General features: G+C 43.5%; 1 protein-coding gene across 1 annotated transcript in view; it reads left to right on the top strand.

Annotated features, from left to right (window-relative positions):
• The first annotated feature begins 3,022 nt into the window (after positions 1-3,022).
• LOC135564563 (tumor protein p53-inducible protein 11-like) overlaps positions 3,023-22,147 on the top strand; it is a 134,140-nt gene continuing 115,015 nt past the window's right edge. Inside the window, exon 1 of the mRNA XM_065009915.1 lies at positions 3,023-3,118. The gene's annotated coding sequence lies outside the window, so the exon portion shown is untranslated. The remainder of the gene's footprint in view (positions 3,119-22,147) is intronic.

Here is a 22,147-nt window from a genome sequence, read left to right as displayed (position 1 = left end):
ACTTTCAAATTTGAATAGCTCCTTGGTCATATGACCTACTGACCTCAAACAAGGTTCAGAATGTACACTCAGTGGACCTACACATTGCACACCCTTTAGTTTGTCAGTTTTCATCTCTCACGGTTTTTCATTCCCCTGAAGGACCATGTCACTCACACACCTATTCACTTGGGCCTTCTCCCTGGTGCCTTCCTGATCTCCAGGCAGGTCCCCATTGACCTGGTGACCTCTGACTCACGGCCTTTAGGCCAACACTCCCTGCCTGCGCTCTCCCTGGGCCTGAGAGTGTATAGCTTACTGCCTGGAACTACAGAGCCCCAGACCTCCACATCTACTCTCCCTATCCGGTCAACACCCCTCTCCCTTGGCCTTAGAGTATAGCTTACTCCCTTGAATTATTAAGACATCTATTGTCCCGCTGTCAGGAACGACGTGCACCTGGTAACCCAAAACAGGCTCTGTGCACCTAGTAATCCGCCTGTTTTTTTCCCGCTCAGATACTAAGTCCCCACTCCAGCCTCAGCCCCTGACACCGGCCACCCCTGCTCGGACTCTGAGTGCCCCCCGCCTTGGAGGCCTCCTCGTGCACCTGGTGAATGTCCTGGGCTAAGGACTCCTTAAGAAAGTCATAGTTACTCCCGCCGTTTATCCTCACTTCATTGAATTTCTTCACTTTGACAATCAGAGCACTGAGCAGAAATCAAATTGCGTCAACACACACCTCGGGCATTCACGATGCTTTGTTTTAATTAAAACTACAAGCGCCGTAGCTGTAGAGATCCGCGAGAAGGGCCCGGCGTGCGTCAACCCCCCACCTATCTGGACCCAACCCCCCACCTATCTGCCTTCAGCCCGCCGATGGACACCACCCCAACGAACCCCTGCACGCAGCCCCTTGCGAGACCACGCACGAGAGACTGTGAGATGGGCCACTCAACGAACTTCCAATGGTGCAAAGAGGAGGGCGACGGAGCGACTGCTCCCCCAGCCACAACTCGAGCCCAGACACACTTCGTAACCCAGCCCGACTGACCCAGCACTTAAAACCAATCCTTATCCCGAAGTTACAGATCTGGCTTGTCAACTTCTTTTACCTACATTGTTATGAAATGCCAGAAGCTGTTCACCTTGGAGACATGCTGCAGATGGGTACAGCCCGTGTGAGATTTACACCCTCTTCCCCGGATTTTCAAGAGCCAGTGACAGCCACAGGAACCACAACGCTTTCCAGTGCTTGGGGGGGGTGAAGCCATTCCAGGGTGCCCTGCCCTTCATAAAGAGAACTCTCCACGGAGCTCCCACCAGCTTCTCCTGGATCGGTCGCATTACCTCACTAGATGCCTCAACGAAAATTGAAAAATTTGATTTGTCACTATGTTGACGGTCCCTAACTGCTGTTGGTGGACATAAGGAAAACTACAGGCGAATATCCTTCAAATATCCAACCTGAAACTGTCTTTACCTCGGTATCAGACCGTTGTGCCAGTAACCGAAAGGTTGTTGGATCGAATCCCAAAGCTGACAAGGTAAAAATCTGTTGTCTGCCCATGAACAAGGCAGTTAACTCACTGTTCCGTGGTAGGTCGTCACTGTAAATAAAAATAGGTTCTTAACTAACTTGCCTAGTTAAATAAAGGCTACATAAAGAATGTGCTTAACTGAGAGCGAGAGAGCGTACCTTTTCATGTTTGTTTTATCAATAGGAATGTAAAGTTATCACATGTAAGAGGACTCCCGTGGTGTTTACATATTTGCAGAAGTCCATTCAAGTGTATTTTGTGGCTTCTGGCGAATGCGTTCTAATGATCTAAAGTTGCTTGTTCGTATATATGCCTACTGTAGCTTTGATTGGCTACAGCGCACTGGTCTGTGTGGACTCCAGTCCTGGACAAGACAGATGTTTTATGTTTTATTTGCTGTTAATTGATCTGTTAATTGTATAAATGCATGGCCGCTTTCCTATTCTATATTGCTATAGAATTTTCACATGCCATACTATACCTAATTCCCAAACATTCTAAGAATTTATGAAAACGTGAAAATTACCATATCTAAGTGGTCACTTGTCAGAAAATGTTTTTTAAAAATGTGCCATATTATTCCTGGGGGGTGTTTATGAACATGTCATGTTGCTAAGATACTGTCTGTTCCACTTTAAATGCAACGATCTTTCACACACAAGTTATTTTCAAAGAGATGGCTAACAATAGCAATGTGATTGGTTGATTCCAGGCCAAAATGTTGCCCTAATACAGTTGAATGTCAGATGCCTTTATCTAGCTTCTGGATATTTTGAACTCTTATTATGGTGGTGATTTGACAACTTTACAATCATGGTCTTGAATTGGACTCACATTTTTCTGGTCTTGACTCTGTCTCGGACACCCTCTGCCCTTGGTCTTGAATCGGTCTCGCTTTAGGTGTTCTCAAACACAACACTGGCTACACACATGTCAAATTGATTCCCTAATAAATAACAGAACAATATGTTTGTATGGCGATTTATGATTCCCCCCCCCCCCTCAAAATAACGGAGGGCCAATGATTAAAAACTCTAATCGACAAAGAGTACTTTACATTTTACCGTAATGATATCAGCGCTCTGTTTTGCATACTTTGCATTATGTTAGAGCATTGATCACAGTCTGACCTGTGAGAAGAAAGCCACAATAAGGATTAGCCACAATAGTGGAATTTTTGTTTTGCCTGTAAAATAAAAGGACCCATTGAATGTGACAAAAATGGATATAAACAGAGGAATCTGTTTACAATGAATATACTGTAAGTATGCCCCCAATGCAATTCTAAAGTCTGATAGTAATTTTGTTAAATGTATATAACAACTTTCCGACCTTGTTTAGCATTATCTATTCTAGATATGGAAGGATTCCATTATTTGTATAAGTTTGAATGACTTTCAATGCGGGACCTTTACTTTGAAGGCAAACCGAAAATTCCACTATTGTGTCTAATACTTATTGCGGCTAGCTTCACACGTCTCATTCTCCACTCCATTGCAAACCCGAACAGTACTGTCGCGATTTGAATATCGTGCTGCTTTTCAAATTCAAGTGAAAGGGCAGCTACTCTTCGGATTGTGGTCGCTTTTACACTGCCTGTAAGTAGCCATATTTTTTTTTTATTATGCTCAATATTTATTTGCGTTTTGTTTTTTACGGTTTTGAAGAGAAGTCATTTTGTGCGTTGGCATGTGGCTTATTTTGTATTTATTATTATGTTGGAACTTCTGTGGACAAATATCCAATACATTAATAGATTGAGAAAAGTTAATCATGTCTAGCGTGTGGCAGAACTATTGGAATTTAGCCAATGTTTGATACTCATAGAATTTAAAGATCCACGCATATATAAATTCAACAGCGCCGCGCTCTACAACAAAAACAGCGCGTGCCCATTTGACGCTTCTGTGTAATGTTTATTCCTTGATGCAGCGTTTTCACATCTGGGCCGATGAGTCAACTGTAGCCTAGACTAATTGTATTGCCTATACTGTGAAACTTTGCCCAAACAAACTACTTTAGGTCGAAAGGATAATCACAACATTGTGAATGGTTCTGTTCATCCTTCATATCTCCTTCAATTTGTTGTCTGGGGCGCTTGCAGCCCACCCAGTTCTGCTATACGGGTAGCCTAAAAGCAAACGTTTATGGAGTAATTTCATGGAGAGACAATACATATTAATTATACTTTTGATTAATCCAGATGATTAGAGTGGTAATTGTTTTCTATTTCTGGTATTTTCTGTCCATCTCCGATTTGCTGTTTTACATGCTAAAGCACATTTCTCTACTAGTCATTCCTCTTTATGCTTCAATATGAACTGTGAGTGTGTGAACTGCAGATGACCAACCATACGTAAAAGGATAAACCACCTTTTTCACAGATAAGATGCATTGAATGCCTTTTTAAATATCAAAATAAACATGAATCGATGTAATCCACTATAGGGACAAACTATCATATCTGTTCAATTAAAATAATCACTTTGAAATGTTTTTAAAAGAGCTGGAACCACTCAAATGCAATTAACTTTTGACAGATTTGAGAATACAGGGATTAATGGCCCTTTCAGGTAGAGGGAAAGGGGGGGACTGAATGAGAAAAGGATAGAATTATCCTTTTGGCCATGTAGTGTAATGTGGACGCCCCATCCAAATAGTGGATTTGACTATGTCAGCCACACCCGTTGCTGACAGGTGTAGAAAATTGAGCACACAGCCATGCAATCTCCATAGACAAACATTGGCAGTAGAATGGCCCTTACTGAAGAGCTCTGACTTTCAATGTGGCACCGTCATAGGATGCCACCTTTCCAACAAGTCAGTTTGTAAAATTTCTGCCCTGCTAAAGCTGCCCTGGTCAATGGTAAGTGCTGTTATTGTGAATTGGAAATGTGACTGACCGACCCAAATCGATCTTATGTAGCAAAATTTGAAATTGTGTTTTTACATTGGATAAAAGTAGAGACTCAGAGCTACAAAATGCTATATCATACACTACAGTTGAGGAACTATGGGAAAGTACTTTTGCTTTGAAAGTTGATTAATTTGTAAACTTACTTTTGAGAAAATTGCCTTTGAATCTTTTGGTACTACTACTGGAGAGCCCTTTCTTTGTCCACACCCATTCAACATCGTTCACACCCTTGAAGCTAGGGGGCACTATTTTTATTTTTGGAAAAATAACGTTCCCAAAGTAAACGGCCTATTTCTCATGACCAGATGCTAGAATTTGCATATAATTGACATATTAGGATAGAAAACACTCTAAAGTTTCCAAAACTGTAAAAATATTGTCTGTGGGTGTAAAATAACTGATATTGCAGGCGAAAGCCTGAGGATAATCCAATCAGGAAGAGCCTCTTATTTTGAAACGTCTGTATTCCTATGTGTGCCTGTCCTCCATTTAAAGGGATATCAACCATATTCCTTTTTCTGTAGCTTCCCTAAGGTGTCAAAAGTCTTTAGACATAGTTTCAGGCTTTTATTTTGAAAAATGAGCGTGAAGGATTACATTGCGTAAGTGGAGAGGTGGGGGCTCTCAGAGTGAGTTGGTGCGCAATTGAGTAAACCGGCCATTGTTCCTCCCTCTGTTATGGAAACAGCTACACACTCGGTTGATATATTATCGAATATATATTTTAAAAACTACCTGAGGAATGATTATAAAAAAACGTTTGGCATGTTTCTGTGGACATTATGAAGACTATTTGGAATTTCCGTCTGCGTTGTCATGGCCGCGCTTTCCTGTGGATTTCTGAACATAACGCGACAAACAAACGTCGGTATTTTGGGTATAAAAATTATCTTTATGGAACAAAAGGAACATTTGCTGTGTAACTGGGAGTCTCGTGAGTGGAAACATCCAAAGATCATCAAAGGTAAACGGTTAATTTGGTTGCTTTTCTGATTTTCGTGACCCAGCTTCCTGATGCTAAGTGTACATAATGCTATGCTAGGCTATTGATAAACTTACACAAACGCTTGGCTTGCTTTGGCTGTAAAGCATCATTTCAAAATCTGAGACGACAGGGTGATTAACAAAAGGCTAAGCTGTGTTTCAAAATATTGCACTTGTGTTTTCATGAATATTAATATTTTCTAGTAATATTATTTGACTGTTGCGCTATGCTATTCAGCGGTTGCAGACGGAAATTATCCCGCTACAGGGATTGGTGGCGTCAAGAAGTTACGCTTTAGCCCCACTGATCTCTTTAAGGGTTCATCTGAGCATTCTGCTCTAACAAGTGAAGCACCCAAGTTCACTTGCTAGCTACTTCCAGACACAAATGACAGAATAGCTCACTGAACATTACGCGCCCCGGCAGAGCTGGTTAGACTTTACATTATCCAGAGTGTTGGTGACTGCAACTGTGCTGTCAGATTGTCGTGTCGCTCTCGGAGCGTTCAGCGTGCACACCGGATGCTCTGGCCGATGAGTAGGGTTGATCCGAACGTTCTGACCTCACAACGGCACTCAGGCACCCACGCTAACTGGCTAACATTGGCTTGCTTGCTAGCTACTTCCAGACACATAATGAGAGAACACCCCACTCTGACCATTTTACTCACTCTAGCAGAGCTGGTTAGGCTGTTTTCATGTTATGTGTGAGTGTTGGTGCCTGTAACTGCTGCTGGTAACAAATGAATTATGCTTTCTTGCTGACATTTACTGACACTGGCCATATTCAATGGGTGTTGAGTGTTCTTAAGTTCATCAGTTATTCTGCACACTGGCACCCTCAGATGAGAGTGCTCTGAAATTGGAGTAGAGAGCCAGACTGAATTTACGAACGCACCCAAAATGGTTACTTGCATAGTGGAGTTTTTTTTGCTAAGACATGTAGCTAGGTAAACAATGAACCATAATCCCAACTCATGACATTATTACCCTGCATGAATCTGCAGGTACCTAGCCCACCAGTTTCAATGTTAGCTAGCTAACATTAGGCTATAGCTAGCCAAGCAAATGGCTCTTTCTGTCAGTTAGTAACGTGTAATATCTGAAAATGTAGCTAGCTAGACTATCTTACCGACATACATCATTCATGGTTGGAAGCGTATCCTGTTAGATGCCATGGTTGACCTTAGTTTGAAGATGTAATCCGGAGAGAGGTGTTTTCTCCATCTCCTTAACTGTCATACTAAAATTCCACTGATTTCAAAACTCGGTGGAGAGCAACACTGAAACGACAGGGTGATTAACAAAAGGCTAAGCTGTGTTTCGCTATATTTCAATTGTGATTTCATGAATATGAATATTTTCTAGTAATATTAATTGACTGTTGCGCTATGCTAATTAGTGTAGTTGCTGACAATTCTCCCAGATGGGTAGTTCCAAGAGGTTGTTGGTGTTTCATACTGGAGAGGGAATGCAAAACAACGACGCTGGACAGAGTGGAATCAGGTGTATCAAAAAGGCTGTTTATTGGTCAAAGATATCTTGTCCTGCCGTTTATCGTGCACGGACCTAATGTGACTCCTGTGAGGAGTCAGAATAGTTAGGCTGCTCAGCCAGAGTTTACAGCAGAATGTATACACAGAATAATGTAGGTGGAGTCTCGTCGTTTTGGTCTTCTGACTGGTCCTGAAGAGTTGGAGGCGGGCCTTGCTCTAGCCAGAGCGGGCCCCCTTGGTGCACAGCAAAGTCCATTGCTCTTGGCACCCGACCAGTAGGGGGGGGTAGAGTGTGTGTGTACAGTGCTTCATGAAATGTGTGTGTGTGTCAAAGAAACGTGGATATTGGTAATGTCTGCTTTAGGCTCAGGTGTTTCCTGTCTTTGCAGGAGTGCATGCAGGGTTCAATGCCAGCGAGATAGCTTGGCACTTCTAAGCTCGTTAGTGTTGCAGGATGCTCTTTGTAGTTTTACAGGGGAGTAATATTTGCGTGATGGCAGCTGTGTGTCCTTCGGATAATCATGTTATTGCACACAGGCTCTAGACTTGGCTGAAGACACTGGGCCCAGAGTTATCTGAGGGCATCCGGTTTAACCAGAGCTTTGGTCTGCTAGTAACGCTTTATATTAGATTATTTATATAACAAGGTTCATGCACATGATCGAGAAGGCATTTCTGCCCAAAAAACGCTTTTTGATGGGGGAAAAAAAGTTTGCGTTCAAACGGCTCTCCTGTGAAGTAATGATCTGTGACATTACGCCTAGTTTCCTGAAACGGGTCACAAATGTTTAGGAGCAACAACGGCTCAATCATGTAGTGGTAGGCCACACAAGTGCACAGAATGGGACCACAGAGTGCTGAAGCTTGTAGTGTCTGTCCTTGGTTGCAACACTCACTACTGAGTTCCAAACTGCCTCTGGAAGACTAGTCGGTACAAGAACTGTTCGTCGGGAGTTCCATGAAACGGGTTTCCATAGCCGACCAGCCGCACACAAGCCTTAGATCACCATGCGCAATGCCAAGCGTTGGCTGGAGTTGTGTAAAGTTCGCGCCATTGGACTCTGGAGCAGTGGAAATACATTCTCTAGAGCAGGTATTGCCGTCGGGGATACGCCAAATAAAAATGTGATTGACATGAAAAACATGTTTAATTTTTTAAAATATAATAATAATAATAATACATTTTGCAAATAGTACATTTGTTTTCCAATACATTTGGGTGAGGTTTTTTTCTCATCTGAGTAGTCTCGTTTTACTGCCAAAATTAAACGATCTAGTGTTCAGCGAAATAACACAATGTCAAAAACAGGTAACCTAGTCAAATAATTAACATCCACTCACATTAACCATTACTCTCTTGTGGGAAACCTTCACTCTTACGCAGACATTTTAGAAACGAAACATGACAATTTGAAAAATAAGTTAATGGAGTTTTTTGAGTGATAATAAAGACGACTTTCAAGTAGTAAGACATGTATAAAAGCAACAGATACAATTTTAATAAGAAGGGGCTAGAAGTGTCTTATATGGTGAGCCACCGAGTGGCTTGGACAGGCAAGTCCCATACTATTGTGGAGGACTTAATTCTTCCTGCTCCTGTGGATATGGCTGGGATAATGCTGGGGGATGAGTCAACAGATGTGGTGGACCTGGCACAGCTCCTGGTATATGTCTTATGTTTATGGGGGGTCAATTAAGGAAGACATCCTCTTCTGTAAACCACAGGAAACCAGGACAACATGGGAGGATATTTTTAAAGTTTTGAACAGCTTTGTGACATCAAATGGACTTTGGTGGTCAAGATGTGTTGGTATCTGTAGTGATGGCGCAAAAGCCATGATAGGGAGACATAGTGGAGTGGAAACGCGCATGCAAGCAGTTGCTCCTGACGCCACTTGGGTACACTGCAGCATCCCCAGAGAGGCTTTTGCTTCCAAGGGAATGCCTGACAGCTTGAAAGACTGTTTGGACACTACAGTGAAAATTGTTGACTTTGTAAAGCAAGGCCCCTGAATACACATGTATTTTCTGCAGTATGCAATGATATGGACAATGACCATGTAACACTTTTACAACATACAGAAATGTGCTGGTTATCAAGGGGCAAAGTATTGACACATTATTTTTTTAAATCCAAGATGGCGTAGCAGTCGGACGTCTTGTCGTGTCGTATCCCTTGTATATATCGTTTTTTTACATATTTTTCTTCGCATATCTTTTAAAACATTTTGCTAAACCTCAACTTCGAAATACTCTCCTGCAACCCGCCTCACCCAATGTAGCGCGGATCTGCTTTTTTTTCTAAAGTACTTATATTTACTTCGGATCCGGAACCCCTCAACTGAAGCTAGCCAGCTAACTACCAGCAAACCATTGCTAGCGGTCATCAGCTAACTGGTCATCAGCTAACCTTTAGCTCGAAATCTCTCGCCAGTTCGAACAACGCGACTCTAACCAGAGCATAACGGACCTATTATTATTTATTTTTTTTATCCCCGGATTCCCACCGCAAACGGAACATTTTCAGCTGGATCTTCACAACTAGCTAACCGCAACCCCGGATGATTACTCCTGGCTAGCGTTTCCATCCACTTAGCTTGAAGCTAGCCCAGCCAGAGCTCCTGTGCTACCACCGAAGCATACTCCTGGGCTACAATATCTGGACCCACGACCGGTCTATCGATGTCACCGCATGAAGAGGCATAAACAGACTCACCCCATCGCGACGTCCCCAAAAGACTAACTTTCTAGCCCTTGCTATCTGCTTGCTTGCTAATTCGGCCTGCTAACTGCTAGCTTGTTTAGCCCCGGTCCGCTAACTGCTACCTTGCTCAGCCCCGGCCTACTAACTGTTAGCTTGTTAGCACAGGCCTGCTAACTGTCTGAATCGCCGTGTCCCCACCCAGCTCAACCACTCACTGGACCCATATTTACTTTCAATCTCTTTTCGATTTTTAATTCGATTATACCTTCCGGTAACCTGCCTCACCCAATGTGATACGGAATCGCTATTATTTTTAAATTTTTAGAACACATTCAAGAACCTCCAGTAGCTACCAGCTATTTAGTCATTGTTAGCCACTGCTAGCGGCTTTACCTTTACTAGACAGTTTTTTTTTACCTGGATAATACTCGCCAGTCCCATCCACCGCTGCCCCCTGGACACTGATCACTTGGCTACATAGCTGATGCATGCTGGACTGTCCATTAATCACGGTACTCCATTCTGCTTGTTTATGTTTTATCTGTCGGCCCCAGCCGCACTCAGGCTCTGTGTGTAGTTAATCCGACCCTCCCTGCCTAGTCAACGCCATTTTACCTGCTGTTGTTGTGCTAGCTGATTAGCTGTTGTTGTCTCACCTACTGTTTAGCTAGCTCTCCCAATTCAACACCTGTGATTACTGTATGCCTCGCTGTATGTCTCTCTCAAATGTCAATATGCCTTGTATACTGTTGTTCAGGTTAGTTATCATTGTTTTAGTTTACAATGGAGCCCCTAGTTCCACTCTTCATACCCCTGATACCTCCTTTGTCCCACCTCCCACACATGCGGTGACCTCACCCATTACAACCAGCATGTAGATACAATCTCTCTCATCATCACCCAGTGCCTGGGCTTACCTCCGCTGTACCCGCACCCCACCATACCCCTGTCTGCGCATTATGCCCTGAATATATTCTACCATGCCCAGAAATCTGCTCCTTTTACTCTCTGTCCCCAACGCTCTAGGCGACCAGTTTTGATAGCCTTTCGCCGCACCCTCATACTACTCCTCCTCTGTTCCGCGGGTGATGTGGAGGTAAACCCAGGCCCTGCATGTCCCCAGGCACCCTCATTTGTTGACTTCTGTGATCGAAAAAGCCTTGGTTTCATGCATGTCAACATCAAGCCTCCTCCCTAAGTTTGTTTTACTCACTGCTTTAGCACACTCTGCTAACCCTGATGTCCTTGCCATGTCTGAATCCTGGCTTAGGAAGGCCACCAAAAAATTCTGAGATTTCCATACCCAACTATAACATTTTCCTTCAAGATAGAACCGCCAAAGGGGGAGGAGTTGCAGTCTACTGCAGAGATAGCCTGCAAAGTAATGTCATACTTTCCAGGTCCATAGCCAAACAGTTCGAACTACTAATTTTAAAAATTACTCTCTCCAGAAATACGTCTCTCACTGTTGCCGCCTGCTACCGACCCCCCTCAGCTCCCAGCTGTGCCCTGGACACCATTTGTGAATTGATCACCCCCCCCATCTAGCTTCAGAGTTTGTTCTGTTAGGTGACCTAAACTGGGATATGCTTAACACCCCGGCAGTCCTACAATCTAAGCTAGATGCCCTCAATCTCACACGAATCATCAAGGAACCCACCAGGTACAACCCTAAATCTGTAAACAAGGGCACCCTCATAGATGTCATCCTGACCAACTGTCCCTCCAAATACACCTCCGCTGTCTTCAACCAGGATCTCAGCGATCACTGCCTCATTGCCTGTATCCGCTACGGAGCCGCAGTCAAACGACCACCCCTCATCACTGTCAAACGCTCCCTAAAACACTTCTGTGAGCAGGCCTTTCTAATCGACCTGGCCCGGGTATCCTGGAAGGACATTGACCTCATCCCGCCAGTTGAGGATGCCTGGTCATTCTTTAAAAGTAACTTCCTCACCATTTTAGATAAGCAGCTCCGTTCAAAAAATGCAGAACTAAGAACAGATATAGTCCTTGGTTCACTCCAGACTTGACTGCCCTCGACCAGTACAAAAACATCCTGTGGCGGACTGCAATAGCATCGAATAGACCCCGCGATATGCAACTGTTCAGGGAAGTCAGGAACCAATACACGCAGTCAGTCAGGAAAGCTAAGGCCAGCTTCTTCAGGCAGAAGTTTGCATCCTGTAGCTCCAACTCCAAAAAGTTCTGGGACACTGTAAAGTCCATGGAGAACAAGAGCACCTCCTCCCAGCTGCCCACTGCACTGAGGCTAGGTAACACGGTCACCACCGATAAAGCCATGATTATCGAAAACTTCAACAAGCATTTCTCAACGGCTGGCCATGCCTTCCGCCTGGCTACTCCAACCTCGGCCAACAGCTCCGCCCCGCAGCTACTCGCCCAAGCCTTTCCAGGTTCTCCTTTACCCAAATCAAGATAGCAAATGTTCTGAATGAACTGCAAAACCTGGACCCGTACAAATCAGCTGGGCTTGACAATCTGGACCCTCTATTTCTGAAACTATCCGCCGCCATTGTCGCAACCCCTATTACCAGCCTGTTCAACCTCTCTTTCATATCGTCTGAGATCCCCAAGGATTGGAAAGCTGCCGCAGTCATCCCCCTCTTCAAAGGGGGAGACACCCTGGACCCAAACTGTTACAGACCTACATCCATCCTGCCCTGCCTATCTAAGGTCTTCGAAAGCCAAGTCAACAAACAGATCACTGACCATCTCGAATCCCACCGTACCTTCTCCGCTGTGCAATCTGGTTTCCGAGCCGGTCACGGGTGCACCTCAGCTACGCTCAAGGTACTAAACGATATCATAACCGCCATCGATAAAACACAGTACTGTGCAGCAGTCTTCATCGACCTTGCCAAGGCTTTCGACTCTGTCAATCACCATATTCTTATCGGCAGACCCAGTAGCCTCGGTTTTTCGGATGACTGCCTTGCCTGGTTCACCAATTACTTTGCAGACAGAGTTCAGTGTGTCAAATCGGAGAGCATGCTGTCCGGTCCTCTGGCAGTCTCTATGGGGGTGACACAGGGTTCAATTCTCAGGCCGACTAATTTCTCTGTATATATCAATGATGTTGCTCTTGCTGCGGGCGATTCCCTGATCCACCTCTACGCAGACGACACCATTCTATATACTTCCGGCCCGTCCTTGGACACTGTGCTATCTAACCTCCAAACGAGCTTCAATGCCATACAACACTCCTTGCGTGGCCTCCAACTGCTCTTACACGCTAGTAAAACCAAATGCAAGCTTTTCAACCATTCGCTGCCTGCACCCGCACGCCTGACCAGCATCACCACCATGGATGGTTCCAACCTTGAATATGTGGACATCTATAAGTACCTAGGTGTCTGGCTAGACTGTAAACTCTCATATCAAACATCTCCAATCGAAAATCAAATCAAGAGTCTGCTTTCTATTCCGCAACAAAGCCTCCTTCACTCACGCCGCCAAACTTACCCTAGTAAAAAAGACTATCCTACCGATCCTCGACTTCGGCGATGTCATCTACAAAATTGCTTCCAACACTCTACTCAGCAAACTGGATGCAGTTTATCACAGTGCCATCCGTTTTGTCACGAAAGCACCTTATTCCACCCACCACTGCGACCTGTATGCTCTAGTCGGCTGGCCCTCGCTACATATTCATCGCCAGACCCACTGGCTCCAGGTCATCTACAAGTCCATGCTAGGTAAAGCTCCGCCTTATCTCAGTTCACTGGTCACGATGGCAACACCCACCCGTAACACGCGCTCCAGCAGGGGCATCTCACTGATCGTCCCTAAAGCCAACACCTCATTTGGCCGCCTTTCGTTCCAGTTCTCTGCTGCCTGTGACTGGAACGAATTGCAAAAATCGCTGAAGTTGGAGACTTATCTCCCTCACCAACTTCAAACATCTGCTATCTGAGCAGCTAACCGATCGCTTCCGCTGTACATAGTCTATCGGTAAATAGCCCACCCATTTTTACCTACCTCATCCCCATACTGTTTTTATTTATTTTATTTTCTGCTCTTTTGCACACCAATATCTCTACCTGTACATGACCATCTGATCATTTATCACTCCAGTGTTAATCTGCAAAATTGTAATTATTCGCCTACCTCATGCCTTTTGCACACAATGTATATAGACTCTCCTTTTTTCTACTGTATTATTGACCTGTTAATTGTTTACTCCATGTGTAACTCTGTGTTGTCTGTTCACACTGCTATGCTTTATCTTGGCCAGGTCGCAGTTGCAGACCTAGCCTACCTGGTTAAATAAAGGTGAAATAAAAATAAAAAAAAAAAAAATTGAGACTAGCTTAAAGTTTTCTTTACTGACTATTTTCACTGGTCTGACCGCTTGCAGGTTGATGAGTTTCACACGACTGGCCTGTCTGGGAGATGTTTTTTTCTTGCCTGAATGATCTGAATCTAGGATTACAGGGACTCTGCAACTATATTCAATGTGAGGGACAAACTCGAGGCTATGAATTAAGAAGTAGGAGCATTTTTATGTCTGCATTTACAGGGACTACAGGTCTTTCCATCATTGTATGATTTTTCTTTTTTGTATGTGTGCAATTACGCAGGTACTTTCCTGAAACGGACGTCACAAACAACTGGATTCGTTATCATTTTAATCCCCTGCCTCCAGTCCGCTTACCGATATCTGAACAAGATTGCCTCATTGAAATTGCAACAAGTGGTTCTGTGAAAATTGAATTTCATCAGATGCCACTGCCAGATTTCTGGATAGGGCTGTGCTCAGAGTTTCTTGCCTTGGCAAATCGCTCTGTTAAGACACTGATGCCCTTTGCAACCACTTACCTATTTGATCATGGATTCTCAGCCCTCACTAGCATGAAAACTAAACACAGGCACAGCCTGTGTGTGGAAAATGTTTAGACTGAGACTCTCTCCAATACAACCCAACATTGCAGAGTTATGTGCATCCTTTCAAGCAAACCCTTTTCATTTATTCACAATTTTTGATTAAGAAATAAGGTTTTATATGTAAGATGGCTAAATAGAGAGCAAAAATATTGTTTATTATTTGTGCCCTGTTCCTATAAGAGCACTGTCACTTCCCACAAGCTGGGTTGTGACAACTCCCACTCATTCTTATGTTTAATAAATGTATTGTGTGTGTGTGTGTGTGTGTGTGTGGAAGGCTTACAATGATGGGGAAAAACATTTGAGATTGCGCTGACCCTGGTACTAGACGGGGTACGCAGCTGGAGGTTGAATGTTTTGAAGGGGTACGGGACTAACATTTGGGAACCACTGCAGAGTGATGAATCATGCTTCACCATCTGGCATGTAGTGTGAGAGGTTTGGCAAATTACAGTAGTCCTCCAGGCTCTTTCATGGGCTGAATGGCCTAAAATGTGCCTGGCATAATGTTATGGTCTCTTGCAGAAGGAGGAGGAGAAGGCAGTGTGTGTGTTGAGAGAGGGAGTGTGTAGGTCCATGTTTGTACTTGGAGAGTTTTTGACTCTGAAGTCAGGATTATTTGAGGAAATTTGGATGGATACCATGCATGAGAAGAAAAGTTCAACAAAGGGCTTCTTTCTGTCCCTTCCTTTAAATTAAGCTAATTGATTGCACCCAAATTGGCCATTTTAATTGATAGGATAACTATAATATGCTGCTTGGAGTATTGCTTCTTCATCTTTTGTACTGTATTCCCTGTGAATTTGTTGATTGTTTTCCCCCCTGTTCAGAGAAATCCATATTTATTGCAAAGAGAATGTTGTGATAAATTTATCTAGTGGGCAAAACCTTGTATTTTCACACAAATTTATTCTATTGACTTCAATGGCACATTTCTCTGAACAAGGTGTGGGGAAACTATTACAAATGGCAAAGAAGCAGTACTGCAAGCCGCAGCTCCATACTACTTGTCAGACATAGAGAACTGATACGGTAGACTGGTTGTTGGGGTGGGATTGGTGTGGAGGGTCCGTGGGTGTCTTTTTACCATTTTATTGGATTCCTCATGTCTTGTGAAATGGCAGGAAGAATTTTGGTCCAAATTGGCTGTTGAGTACTATATTTGTTGAATCCTATAAAAGGGTGAATTTGGATGCAACCAATTTGCTTAATTTCTGAGATTACATTTCAACATATTTCAGGAATGGTGATCTGTTTCAAACTCCAGAAATGATTTCGGAACAATCTGAGATGGTGGGTGTCATGGCTTGCTGGAAAGACCCCTCTCCTTTGGAGCATTCGATCACTCCATATGAGGGTCTGCGGACACATAGCAATGGGTGTTTGAATACATAATGAACTGACATAGTTCTGTACCGATGTTGTCAATGTGTAGGTTAATTGTATGTAGGTGTTACTGTTAATTTCTTGGAACTAGCTCTGCAGCATGTGGTAGCTTTTTGAGCCTGAAATAAGGATAAGGCCATCTGGATAGATGCAACGACGCCTGGGAAGAGAAGTTCTTGAAAATGTCCGCTGACTGAATGCAGAGATTGTTGTGGATCAAACAGTAGACTCCTGAAATATAACACCGTCCTTGAACTTTCACCTATGACAACCATTCAAACACTTAAAAAAAAATTGTTCTCCATGTAAAAAAAAAGGCTAACACAAGGGGCTGGTTTCCCGTAGTCAGCCAAACTAAATAGCACTTTCAATTTTATTTTACTCCAGGCCTGATGTGTTAAGTGATTGGTCGATGTATCAGCCAATCACATTCCAGCTGCTAGGCTACATTGGTTTCTCAAATTATCAGTATGGGTAATTGTACAGTTTGATGAAGACAGTCTTTTCCTCGCCTTAATGCCTGAACTTGTGATCGACTGCATGTTGCTTTTTTATAATTAAGGCATAATGTTCTTAGCCTTGGAACGGCATTAACAAAGACATGTTTCTTGAGAGCTTTCCTAATTTGCCATGCGTAGCTTTGAGTTGCTTGCTCAGATTTTTTTTCTCTAGGCATAATTCCATAGCTGCAGTGTGGCACACAGGGATGGAGGGGGTATTTCTTTCTTTTTCATTCTTCCTTTCTCAGCTCCCATAGACATAAAGATGCATCTTGAAAAAACTATGTAGAAAAGCTATGGCTGACCCCAATTAGCCGACTGGTTGGTCGATAGGCTGTTGATTGACCAATAATTAAAACAATTTTTTTAGCAGTAGCATATACAGTTTAATTCGGAAGTTTACATGCGCCTTAGCCAAATACATTTTAACTCAGTTTTTCACAATTCCTTGTAAAAAAAATCCCTGTTTTAGGTCAGTTAGGATCACCACTTTATTTTAAGAATGTGAAATGTCAGAATAATAGTAGTGATTTATTTAAGCTTTTATTTCTTTCATCACATTCCCAGTGAGTCAGAAGTTCACAATACACTCAATTAGTATTTTGTAGCATTGTCTTTAAATTATTGAAATTGGGTCAAATGTTTCGGTTGGCTTCCACAAGCTTCCCACAATAAGTTGGGTGAATTTTGGCCCATTCCTACTGACTGAGCTGGTGTAACCGAGTCAGGTTTGTAGGCCTCCTTGCTTGCACACGCTTTTTCAATTCTGCCCACAAAGGATGTGCAAGTAGAAATACTGGTGCGCAATAGAGCAGAAAAACAAAATAAATATGGGGATGAGGTAGGTATTTGGATGTGCTATATACAGATGGGCTGTTCACAGCTGCAGCGATCGTCCTTTGCTGTTGTGGGATTGATTTGTACTTTTCACACAAGTATGTTCATCTCTAGGAGACAGAACGCGTCTCCTTCCTGAGCGGTATGACTGCTGCGTGGTCCCATGGTGTTTATACTTGCGTACAGATGAACGTGGTACCTTCAGGCATTTGGAAATTGCTCCCAAGAATGAACCAGACTTGTGGAGGTCTAAAATTGTTTAGCTGATATCTTGATTGATTTTCACATGATGTCAAGCAAAGAGGCACGGAGTTTGAAGGTAGGCCTTGAAATGCATCCACAGGTACACCTCCAATTGACTCAAATTATGTCAATTAGCCTTTCAGAAGCTTCTAAAGCCATGACAACATTTTCTGGAATTGTCCAAGCTGTTTAAAGGCACAGTCAACTTACTGTATTTTATCTTCTGACGCACTGAAATTGTGATACCAGTGAATAAGTGAAATAATCTGTAAACAATTGTTGTAAAAATTACTTGTCATGCACAAAGTAGATGTCCTAACCGACTTTCCAAAACTATAGTTGGTTAACAAAAAAAATGTGTCGAGTGGTTGAAAAACTAACTCCAACCTAAGTGTATGTATTCTGACTTCAACTGTACCATTACATACGGTAAAGTAAAAACCCAAACAGGTCTGTGCATCAACACCGGTATATTTAATCATTAAAGCCGAGGGCGTGTTGTATATGGCAAATATACCATGGCTTAGGGCTGTTCTTAACTATGACGCAACGCGAAGTGCCTGGATACAGCCCTTAGCCATGGTATATTGGCCATATACCACAAACCCCTGAGATGCCTTATTGCTATTATAAACTGGTTACCAACGTAATTAGTAAAAAAATAAATGTTCAGTCATCCCCTGGTGTATGGTCTGATATACAATGCCTGTCAGCAAATCGGCATTCAGGGCTTCAGCCACCCAGTTCAAAAAGTTAAATAAGCTATACGGCCCACCCCTAATATCATAGTGTAACATTTACCCCCAAGGAGACGAGGACATTATTGTTCCTCCAATAAAGATATCCTTGAACGAGTAGGTGTGTCAACTTTTGACTGGTACAGTGTGTGTGTGAGATATATATATATATATATATAACTCAACCAAAAAAGAAACGTCCCTTTTTCAGCACCCTGTTCAAATAACTTCACAGATCTTCATTGTAAAGGGTTTAAACTCTGTTTCCCATGCTTGTGCAATGACCCATAAACAATTAATGAACAGGCACCTGTCGAAGGGACGTTGAGACTCTAATGGCTTACAGACGGTAGGCAATTATGACAACTTAGGACACTAAAGAGGCTTTTTTACTGACTCTGAAAAACACCAAAAGAAAGATGCCAAGGGTCACTGCTCATCTGCGTGAACGTGCCTTAGGCATGCTGCAAGGAGGCATGAGGACTGCAGATGTTCCCAGGGCAATAAATTGCAATGTCCGTACTGTGAGACGCCTTAGCGCTACAGGACGGACAGCTGATCGTCCTCGCAGTGGCAGACCACGTGTAACAACACATGCACAGGATCGGTACACCTGAACATCATACCTGCGGGACAGGTACAGAATGGCAACAACAACTGCCCGAGTTACACCAGGAATGCAAAATTCCTCCATCAGTGCTCAGCCTGTGTGCTTGTAGGCCTGTTGTAAGGCAGGTCCTCACCAGACATTACTGGCAACAACGTCGCCTATGGGCACAAACCCACCGTCGCTAGACCAGACAGGACTGACATGAAGTGCTCTTCACTGGCGAGTCACGGTTTTGTCTCACCAGGGGTGATGGTCGGATTCACGTTTATCGTAGAGGGAATGAGCATTACACCGAGGCCTGTATTCTAGAGCGGGAGCGATTTGGAGGTGGAGGGTCCGTCATGGTCTATTACAGCATCATCTCGGACTGAGCTTGTTGTCATTGCCTGCAATCTCAATGCTGTGCGTTGCAGGGAAGACATTCCTCCTCCCTCACGTGGTTCCCTCACGTCGTACCCTTCCTGCAGGCTCATCCTGACATGACCCTCCAGCATAACAATGCCACCAGCCATACTGGTGTCAGTGTTATGCCATGGCCAGCGAAGAGCGTTGAGCACGTCTGGGAGCTGTTTGCTCGGAGGGTGAGGGCTAGTGCCATTCCCCAACCCCTTTACAGAAATGTCTGCGAACTTGCAGGTGCCTTTGTGGAAACATCTCACAAAAAGAACTGGCAAATCCAGTGCAGTCCATGAGGAGGAGATGCACAGCAGTACTTAAGTTAGTATCTGGTGTGGCCACCAGCTGCATTATTTTGACCACCCCTTTCTTCATGGAGCAACTTATTCAATTTCTGTTAGTCACATGTCTCAGTAAATATGTTCATACAAATATTTACATATATTAATTTTGCTGAAAATTAATGCAGTTGACCGTTAGAGGGCGTCTTTCTTTTTCTGAGATAGATGTATAGTGTTGAAGTCAGAAGTTTATATACACTTAGGTTGGAGTCATTAACACTCGTTTTTCAACCACTCCACGAATTTCTTGTGAACAAACTATAGTTTTGGCAAGTAGGATAGGACATTTACTTAATTTTTCCAACATTTGTTTACAGATTATTTAACTTATAACTCAGCCTATCAGAAGTTTCTAAAGCAAATTGACATCGTTTGAGCCAATTGGAGGTGTACCTGTGGATGTATTTCAAGCCCTACCTTCAGACTCGGTGCCTCTTTGCTTGACATCATGCAAAAGAAATCAGCCAAGACCTCCAAGTCTGGTTCATCCTTGGGAGCAATTTACAAATGCCTGACGGTACTACGTTCATCTGTGCAAACAATAGTACGCAAGTATAAACACCATGGAGCCATCATACTGCTCAGGAAAGAGATGCCTTTTGTCTACTAGAGATGACCGTACTTTGGTACAAAAAGTGCAAGTCATTCCCAGAACAACAGCAAAGGACCTTGTGAAGATCCCGGAGGAAACAGGCACAAAAGTGTCTATCCACAGTAAATTGAGTCCTATATCAACATAACCTGAAAGGCCACTCAGCAAGGAAGAAGCCACTGTGCCAAAACCACCATTAAAAAAAGCCAGACTACGGTTTGCAACTGCACATGGGTACAAAGATCGTACTTTTTGAAAAAAATGTCTCTGGTCTGATGAAACAAAAATAGAACTGTTTGGCCATAATGACCTTCAGTATGTTTGGAGGAAAAAGGGGGAGGCTTGCAAGCCGAAGAACACCAGCCGTAAAGTGCGGGGGTGGCAGCATCATGTTGTGGGGGTGCTTTGCTGCGGGATTGACTGGTGCACTTCACAAAAGTAGATGGCGTCATGAGGGAGGAAAATTATGTGGATATATTGAAGCAACATCTCAAGACATCAGTTAAAGCTTGGTCGCAAATGGGTCTTCCAAATAGACAATGACCCCAAGCAGACTTCCAAAGTTGTGGCAAAATGGCTTAAGGACAACAAAGTCAAGGTATTGGAGTGGCCATCACAAAGCTCTGACCTCCATCCTATAGAACATTTGTAGGCAGAACTAAAAAAGCATGTGCGAGCAAGGCTTACAAACCTGACTTAGTTACACCAGCTCTGTCAGGAGGAATGGGTCAAAATTCACCCAACTTATTGTGGGAAGCTTGTGGAAGGTTACCCACAATGTTTGACCCAAGTTAAACAATTTAAGGCAATGCTACCAAATAGTAATTGAATGTATGTAACCTTCTGAGCCACTGGGAATGTGAATAAATAAATAAAAGTGTAACGTCTTTTTCTAGTTCACTCCCTTGAGTCATCTCTCTCCTTCTACATGCTGTTTTCCACCACACACAGCAATCCCCACCCCCTGTCATTCAGCCATAACCATGGCCAAATGATGGCTTGTGTTGAGGACCAATGATGTCTTTGATAACATTGCCTACCAAGGAGTCAATCATGCTACAATTGGAATGCGATTCAATGTGCTTACTCCCCTAAGTGGCACCTATGATAAGTTATATATCCTAAGAATTGCTGTCCTCGTCTCTGTTTTAGCTTGGTAGACAAGGTTAACAATGTGTCACAATAGATTTCGTTTTATGCACTACCTTGTATGAATGAGGTAACCATGGCCTTCTTAATGGCATTCATTGTGTCCCTCTTATCCTGAGTGCTTCTGTCTCTGAAAGCACGATCCAGCCACCTCAACCAACCTAGTAATTACTAATTAGACACTTGTGCTTAAAGTGGTTGTCCTTCGAGCTCATAACAATCTATCTAATGGGTTACATTTAGCATTTAAGGCATGGGCAACAATGGGGATGATATTATTGTGGCCGTAGGCAGCACAGAATAATCAATAGGTCTGACTGCACAGAGGTGCTTGGCAAGATAGGTTACAGCGGGAGAACAACTGGTTCAGGTGGGTGCATGCTATCAGATAATAGCTTCTCATGCTTTTGACGAAAAGCATTTTTTAAAATCTGACATGTTGACTGGATTCACAACGTGTAGCTTTAATTGAGTATCCTGCATGTGTGATTTAATGAAAGTTTGAGTTTTAAAGCGTTTTATTTTAATTTGGTGCTATGCATTTCCTGGGGCAATTGGCCACTTGAGACGCTAGCGTCTCACTATCCCCAAGAGGTTAATTAACACCCGCTTGCCTAACCCGGAATCCAGCTGCACCAATGTGTCGGAGGAAACCTGTTCAACTGACGACCGAAGTCAGCCTGCAGGCGCCCGGCCCACTACAAGGAGTTGCTAGAGCGAGATGAGCCAAGGAACGTGCGCATGGCAAAACCCTCCACTATCCCGGACTACGCTGGGCCAATTGTGTGCCACCCTATGGGAATCACGGTTACGGCTGGTTGTGACAC

The sequence above is a fragment of the Oncorhynchus nerka genome, linkage group LG25 (genome assembly GCF_034236695.1).
Source record: "Oncorhynchus nerka isolate Pitt River linkage group LG25, Oner_Uvic_2.0, whole genome shotgun sequence".
NCBI lineage: Eukaryota > Metazoa > Chordata > Actinopteri > Salmoniformes > Salmonidae > Oncorhynchus > Oncorhynchus nerka.
Note: the sequence above shows the minus strand (reverse complement) of the source record. Positions and strands in the feature narration are given on the sequence as shown.